Source organism: Bos javanicus, chromosome 4 (genome assembly GCF_032452875.1).
Source record: "Bos javanicus breed banteng chromosome 4, ARS-OSU_banteng_1.0, whole genome shotgun sequence".
Taxonomy (NCBI): domain Eukaryota; kingdom Metazoa; phylum Chordata; class Mammalia; order Artiodactyla; family Bovidae; genus Bos; species Bos javanicus.
In genome coordinates this window covers 60,213,439-60,221,356 of record NC_083871.1, presented here as the reverse complement: position 1 = coordinate 60,221,356, position 7,918 = coordinate 60,213,439, and the positions used below count along the sequence as shown (strand labels likewise).

Genomic DNA, 7,918 nt, shown 5'->3' with positions numbered 1-7,918 from the left:
TCTTAAGAGGCAGGTCAGGTGGTCTGGTATTGTCATCTCGTTCAGAATTTTCCACAGTTTATTGTGATCCACACAGTCAAAGGCGTTGGCATAGTCAATAAAGCAGAAATAGATGTTTTTCTGGAACTTTCTTGCTTTTTCCATGATTAGAATATCTAAATTGGTGTCTGAAACCAGAATTAATTTTAATTATATGAAATAGATGAGAATAAGTGTGACTTTAAAAATGAATATAGAAGTAATCGTTCAGTTTAGGGTTGTTAGTTTAAGGAATTATTTTGGGAAGCTACAGACAAATTTGAAAAAATAAATCTATTTTTCAAAATATTTTTGGAAACCCTGTGTCAGAATTGCTTGAAAGTTGGTTTATGACCTAGTTTGCCTTATTACTTTATTTTTTAAGAATTTTAAGATTTTATTTGAGCAATATGAATCAATTGGAATTGGGCAGTGTCAAACCTTTTCCTATTGTTCATGGGGTTCTTAAGGCAAGAATGCTGCCTTAAGTGGTTTGCCATTCCCTTCTCCAGTGGGCCACATTCTGTCAGAACTCTCCAAGACCTGTCTGACTTGGATGGCCCTACACCATATGGCTCATAGTTTCATTGAGTTAGACAAGGCTGTGATCCATGTGATTAGTTTTGGTTAGTTTTCTGTGATTGTGGTTTCCATCCTGTCTGCGTTCTGATGGATGAAGAGGGTTGTGGAAGCTTCCAGATGGGAGGGACTGGCTGTGGGGTAAACTGGGTCTTGGTCTGGTGGCAGGATGGCTATGCTCAGAAAATCTTTAACCCAATTTTCTGCTGATGGGTGGGGCTGTGTTACCATCCTGTAGTTTGGCCTTAGGCCAAACTTTGGTAGGGGTAATAGCAGTAATAGAGACCTTCAAAAGGAGCATGCCGAAGCTCCCAGGACTGTTATTCAGTGCCCCTGACCCTACAGCATGCCGCTGTCAACCCATGGCATGGGGGTTGACAGCGGAGACTCTGGACCCTCTGCTGGAGACTCCTGGACCCTCACAGGCAAGTCTGGCTTGTCTCTTGTGGGTCCTGGTGCACCCAATGTTTTGTTTGTGCCCTCCAAGAGTCGGTTTCCCTAGTCCTGTGGAAGTTCTGTAATCAAATCCCACTGACCTTCAAATTCCCTGGGGATTCTTAGTCCCTGTGCTGGATCCTCAGGTTGGGAAATCTGTTGTGGGTCCTAGAACTTTTGCCTTCTTTGATTGTTCTCCAGTTTGTAGGTTGTCTGCTCGGCGGCTCTATGGTGGGGCTAATGGCAACCTCCTCCAAGAGAACTTATGCAACACGCCATGCATCCCAGGTCTGCTGCAGCCAGAGCCCTGTCCCTGCAGCAGGCTACTGCTGACCTCCTCAGGAGACACTCAGACACTCAAAAGCAGGCCTGGCTTAGTCTCTTGTGGAGGTCACGGCTCTTTCCCCTGGACCTTGGTTGTCCATAAGGATTTGTTTGCACCCTCTGAGCATCTCTGGCAGGTAAGAGGTTTGATCTAAATGTGATTTTGCCCCTCCTACCATCTTGTTGGGGCTTCTCCTTTGCCCTTGGATGCACAGTATCCTTTTTTGGTGGGATCCAACATTTTCCAGTTGATGGTTGTTCAGCAGCTAGTTGTGATTTTTCCAGCACAAGCTGGAATCAAGATTGCTGGGAGAAATATCAATAACTTCAGATATGCAGATGACACCACCCTTATGGCAGAAAGTGAAAAGGAACTGAGGAACCAAACAACCTCTTGATGAAGGTGAAACAGGAGAGTGAAAAAGCTGGCATAAAACTCAATATTCAAAATTCGAAGATCATGGCATCCAGTCCCATCACTTCATGGCAAATAGATGGAGAAACAATGGAAACAGTGAGAGACGTGGGCTCCAAAATCACTGCAAATGTGACTGTAGCCATGAAATTAAAAAATGCTTGTTCCGTAGAAGAAAAGCTACTACAAACCCAGATAGTGTAATAAAAAGCAGACATTACTTTGCCAACAAAGGTCCATCTAGTCAAAGTTATGGTTTTGGCCAGTAGTCATGTAAGGATGAGAGTTGGACCATAAAGAAAGCTGAGCACCAAAGAATTGATGCTTTTGAACTGTGATGTTGGAGAAGTCCCTTGGACTGCCAGGAAATCAAACCAGTCAATCCTATAGGAAAAAAATCCATCCTGAATATTCATTGGAAGGACTGATGCTTCAGCTAAGGCTCCAATATTTTGGCCACCTGATGCAAAGACCTGACTCATTACAAAAGACCCTGATGTTGGGAAATATTGATGGCAGGGGAAGGGGACAACAGAGGATGAGACGGATGGCATCACTGATTCAATGTACATGAGTTTGAGCAAACTCCAGGAGATGAAGAACAAGAAAGCCTGGGGTCCTGCAGTACACGGGGTCGCAAAGAGTCAGACATGACTGAATGACTGAAAAACAGCAAGTGTCAAATGAAAAATGGTTTGGAGCTCAGGGAGATAGTTTTCTAGGGAAAAGGGAGAAGTTAAAGAAATTATTGATTGGCTACAGCAAAAAGCTTAGTTGACTGTAATTGGTGTCCTTAGTGTTTTGATTTCATTACCTTGAGGCATTTACAGGCTTAGATTTTGGTTTGCTTAAACAGGCCACTAAGGCATTACAGTCACATCAGTGTAATGGCCTCCCTGTTTAATTAATTAAACAATTCTCCCCTTTTGGTCGTCCTCTGATACATGAGATATTGACCGAAAATGTAGAGTTAGTGTCACTCTCAGTCACCATCAGATCTAAGCTGCTCTTGTCTCACTGTGAAACTCATAGGTTATGATGTCAGATCTGTGGAAGAGATTGTTTCTGCTGTTCATCTTGATTGTTCTCAAGCATACTGAGACCATCTAATGAACTACTGGTGACTGTGGACATTCATTTAAGACTTTTGGGAGAACACAGTGTACCAGGGACAGACACTTCAAGGATAGCTGTTAGGAGGATAATACCAAGACACTGATGTATACTCCTTAGACAGAGCCCCCATGAACCAAACCAGTTGTTAGCAAATAAATTAAGGAATGTACCTTAAGGGGAAACAGCCTGTTTTAGTCAAGCGGTTTATTTATTTCCTCTATTTTCTACAATACCAGAGGTGTTGATCCAGGTAGAGCAGAAGGTATTTACTATGGCACAGACTCTTCTTTGTTCAGCCAAAAGCAATTCTATTACCTAAAACCACTTTAGCAAGAAAATATAGGCACTTTTGCTGTGCAGCTATGGGCTTAGCAGTAGATTCAGCAATAGTTGCCAGATTTAAGGAGCTCTGTTTTCTCATGCATTAACAGAGAGAAAAACTAAGTTGTGAAAAGGCAAAAGGAATCAAGCTTTTATATTGAATAAGGATCTTGACCTCTGATTTTGGGAGAGCTGTCTACCTCAGGATGCCATCTGCTTCTGGGGAGGAACTTCCCAAGACAATTTTAATTTTAGATCTCTAGCTAGTGTGCAGTTCAAGAGTCTAGAGAGCCCATTTGTAATTGGGGGATGTGGACCCAAAGTTCAAGTTCTTGAAGTTTGGCTGCTTTCTGGGTTATTAGGCATATCTGGTATTGTCCTGCCAGAGAGGTTCAAGGGCAGTCTTTGCTCTTAAGGATTCCCACTCAGAAAGGGAGAAAACTGACAGTGTTAGTTTGGAGACTTGTAGCCAGATATTTGAGGATACTGGAAGAATCAGGATCTAGTTTGGTTTATAGATATATAACAAAACCTCAAAGACAATAAATGGAACTAGAATCTGATATCCACAGAACTGTATTATAATTCTCTACTGAAATATACTTTTTCCCTCACAATCACCCTCAATTCTGTAACAGAGAAAACATGAGCTTATCTGACTTTTAGTGAATCTAGGTAGAATCAAAGTATCATATTCGGTGCTTATAACTCTAAAGACATGCCTACTGTAATTAAACCAACAAAGTTTAGCTTTTATCTTAGATCATGTGAACTTGAAAAACATTTGGGTTAGTTTCTATTTCTGAGAGAACACGATTAATTTAAAATTTTGTCTTCAAGTAAATTAAATAGAACTCTTGACATATTAGTTTTGGCAATATCATCCAGAGGCAGAAAAATTTCATACAACTATAACATACATACAAAGGCATACAGACACATTGATTTTATAATTTTTGCTTTAAAATGTTATCCATGAGGTGCAACAGTGCAAACTGTGGTTTATAAAAGAAAGGCTGGTTGTGTTTCTGGCAGAAAGAATAAATTAAGATTACATGTCAGATGGCTAAAGCTTTTACTAATATTTGTGAAAAAGGCTTGAGACTTTTCATTCACCTTGTTTCCAAATAGTTTATTTTTTCTCTGATAAAAATTCTTTCATAAATTTGCATTTCAAGAGATGGAGCTGGGTTCCTAAGGAAGACCAGGTAGAACATTTACAATCTCAAAGGACAGAGAAAGGCTGTAAATTTCTCCAAAAGGACTTTTGTTTCCAAAATTCAGATGTAAGCCTTTTGAGATAAATAGGGAAGTTGAGGGGATTGGTAAAAAGATAGGTAGACTTTGAATTGTTGCTAGAGCTGCATTTTTGTTCTGGTAAAGACTCAATTGTAAGACAAGTACAATTGTTTTAATTCCTCAAAGAATTGGGTTGTAACCTAAATAATTTCAAGATGCTGACCCTACCATCCAATCTTGCATTATTCTCAATTTTCTCTTTCATTTCCAGGAGAAGATTTCCAACAAAAATGGAAATCAAAAGACTCCTACATTCTACATTTAGAGCCATATTTCTTTGGAATGTTTAGTAATCCTTCCACAATGGCTTCAGAATGGTTTTATTTCCCTCTGGGTGCGTAGATTCATTTTAGCTTAGTTCAGTTCAGTTCAGTCACTCAGTTGTGTCCGACTCTTTGTGACCCCATGGACTGCAGCACGCCAGGCCTCCCTGTCCATCAATAACTCCCAGAGTTTACTCAAATTCATGTCCTTTGAGTCGGTGATGCCATCCAACCATCTCATCCTCTGTCATCCCCTTCTCTTCCTCCAACAACACAGGTCAAAAGCATCAATTCTCTGGCACTCAGCTTTCATTATAGTCCAACTCTCACACCCATACATGACTACTGGAAAAACCATAGCCTTGACTGGATGGACCTTTGTTGGCAAAGAAATGGCTCTGCTTTTTAGCTTAGTAGACAAGGTCTAAAAAAGAGTTCTTATCAGATTCTGAATGTCAGCTTTCAATTAAGTCAATTTCTGACCAGAGAAATACTTTAAAAAATAATCCTCTTCAATATATTGTCTCACATTTTACCTGAGACAGAGAGTAAATATTCTTGACAGGGGTTCCCCAGGTGACTCAGTGGTAAAGAATCCACCTGCCAATGCAGGAGACACAAGGAATGCAGATTCAACCCCTAGGTTGGGAAGATCCCCTGGAGGAGGAAATGGCAACCCACTCCAGTATTCTAGTCTGGAAAATCCCATGGACTGAGGAGCCTGGTGGGCTACTGTCTGTGGAGTCACAAAGAGACACAACTGAGCGACTAGGCACAGCACAGCTCAACACAGCACCTGGACACAAGAGGGGTCTCCAGTGAAATGCAAACATTACTCCTCTTCCGAGATCTAGAGCCACCCCCAAAGATAACTGAAAGAATGACTTAGACAATTCCCTTGAGAGCAGGGAATGGTTGGTAGGACCCTAGCTGCAAATGGAGTACAACCCACATTTGTATCTGGCCATATTTTGGGGCCCTACAATCTGATGGTAGCCAGGCCAACCTCTCAGGATACACAGTGAGACAGGAAGGCAAAGGGAAAGAAAGGGTCAAGAATCAATATTTTTCCTTGCCAATCCTAATTTGGGGAAAAATGAACTATGTAAAATTTTAGCTTCTTCTTTTGTTGACTTAAAAAATAGTCACAACCTAAAAGCTGAGTCAGTAAAGTCAAGTAGAAGCATGCAAACAAATTCACAGGCACAGAGGATCCATGTTTAAAACAATTAAGGTAGCTATGATGCAACACCAACAATTTGAATGGCTCTGACACAGTCAAAATATAATCTTAATTATTCAATGAAATCCTGAAGCAAACTCTTGCTAGTCTTGGTATACTGCTAAACACTAAAGTAGCAAGTTTTCCCATGGTTTTAGCTTAGTTCAAAGAATTTTTACACTATTAAGTAAGAAAAAATTAAAATATTGCCCCTTTTAAAATTTATGTAGACATTTAATTAGTTTTATTTACAGAGCAGTAATTTTTTTTTAGTCTCCAATGATGCCTAGATGACATCATTAAGCAAGAATGCCAGTTTAAAAGAAATCTATGCCATGTGCATGCGTGCTCAGTCTTGTCCGATTCCTGGTGACCCCGTAGAGTGTAGCCTGCTAGGCTCCTCTGTCAGTGGAATTTTCCAGGCAAGAATACTGGAGTGGGTTGCCAGTTCCTCCTCCAAAAGTTGAGAGTTATGTTTTATTTGGTGGGAAGTTTTAGAATTTCAAGCCTGGGAAACAGCATCTCAAGTAATCCTGAGAGAACTGCTCTGAGGAGAGGTGGGGAGGAGCCAGATTATATAGAAGTTTTACACAAAAGGCAGGTAATCTGAACATCAAAATATTATTGTTCTGCCCATAGCTGAAATGACGCCAGCTCAGAAGTTGCCTAAATTCTAGAAGTTGCGGAAGCTGGTCTAGAAGCTGCTGAAAGAGAGCAGTGAGGAAGGAGTATGGTAGATATCATTGAAAGACTCTGGGAGGATGGGATCCAAAAGCACAAGATACAGAATGGCCAAGGAAAGCTCTCTGACTTTCAGGATGGAACCAAAGTCACGTTCCGCTACCAGACTCTTTGCAATGACAAGGAGAACACTATGCTGGATGACAGCCGGCCAGGGGGCAAACCATGGAGCAAACCATGGAGCTCATCATTGGCAAGAAGTTTAAGCTGCCCCTGTGGGAGCCCATCCTGTACACCATGTGGGAGGGGGAGATCACTCAGTTCTGTTGTGACGTCAAGCATGTGGTCTTATATCGGCTATTGGCCAAGAGTTTACTCAACATCGCAGCCAGCAAGGACCTCCTGGAGGGCATCACCTAGATGCAGGAGCACAATTCCCTGGGCCATGCTGATCTGGATACCCTGCAGCAGAAGGCCTAGCCTCTCATCTTTGACATTGAGATGCTTAAGATGGAGAATCCTGGCACATATCAGCAGGACCCATGGGCAATGACAGTTGAGGAGAAGGCAAAGGCAATGCCAGTCATCCACCAGGAGGGCAACTGGTTGTACCTCGAAGGCCATGTGAAGGAGGCTGCTGCCAAATGGTATGAGGCCATTGCCTGTGTCAAGAACCTTCAGATAAAAGAACAGTCTGAGTCCCCTGACAGAATCCAGTTGGATCAGCAAATCACACTGCTGCTGCTCAACTACTGTTAGTGCAAGCTGATGGTGGAAGAGTATCAGAAGTGCTGGGCCACTGCTCCTCCATCCTCAGTAAGTATGATGACAATGTCAAGGCCTACTTCAAGTACATCAAGGCACATGCATCAATGTAGAACACTCAAGAGGCCCAGGCTGACTTTGCCAAGGTGCTGGAGCTGGGACCCACCCTGGCGACTATGGTGAGCCCTGAGCTGTGGATCTAGGTGCAGATCTAGCTGTGAGCCATGCCTCTAAGTGCAGATCCCTCAGAAAGACAAGGAGGACAAGGCCTGCTTCTGGCGCATCTTCCACCACTGACAGGGCCCTGCTGGTGTGGTCACCCTGTCTGGCCTGCTGCTGCTGACAGCCCGCCTGCCCCCGCTAGTTAGTCATGCTTCTCTGTATGTGTGCTCAGTCACTTCAGGCATGTCTGATTCTTTGCCACTCCATGAACTGTAGCCCGTCAGGCACCTATGTCCATGGGATTCTCCAGGCAAGAAT

The 7,918-nt window shown here is 42.4% G+C and overlaps 1 pseudogene; it reads left to right on the top strand.

Moving 5' to 3' along the window:
- The first annotated feature begins 6,546 nt into the window (after window positions 1-6,546).
- LOC133246800 (AH receptor-interacting protein-like) lies at window positions 6,547-7,672 on the top strand (annotated as a pseudogene).
- Window positions 7,673-7,918: the final 246 nt, after the last annotated feature.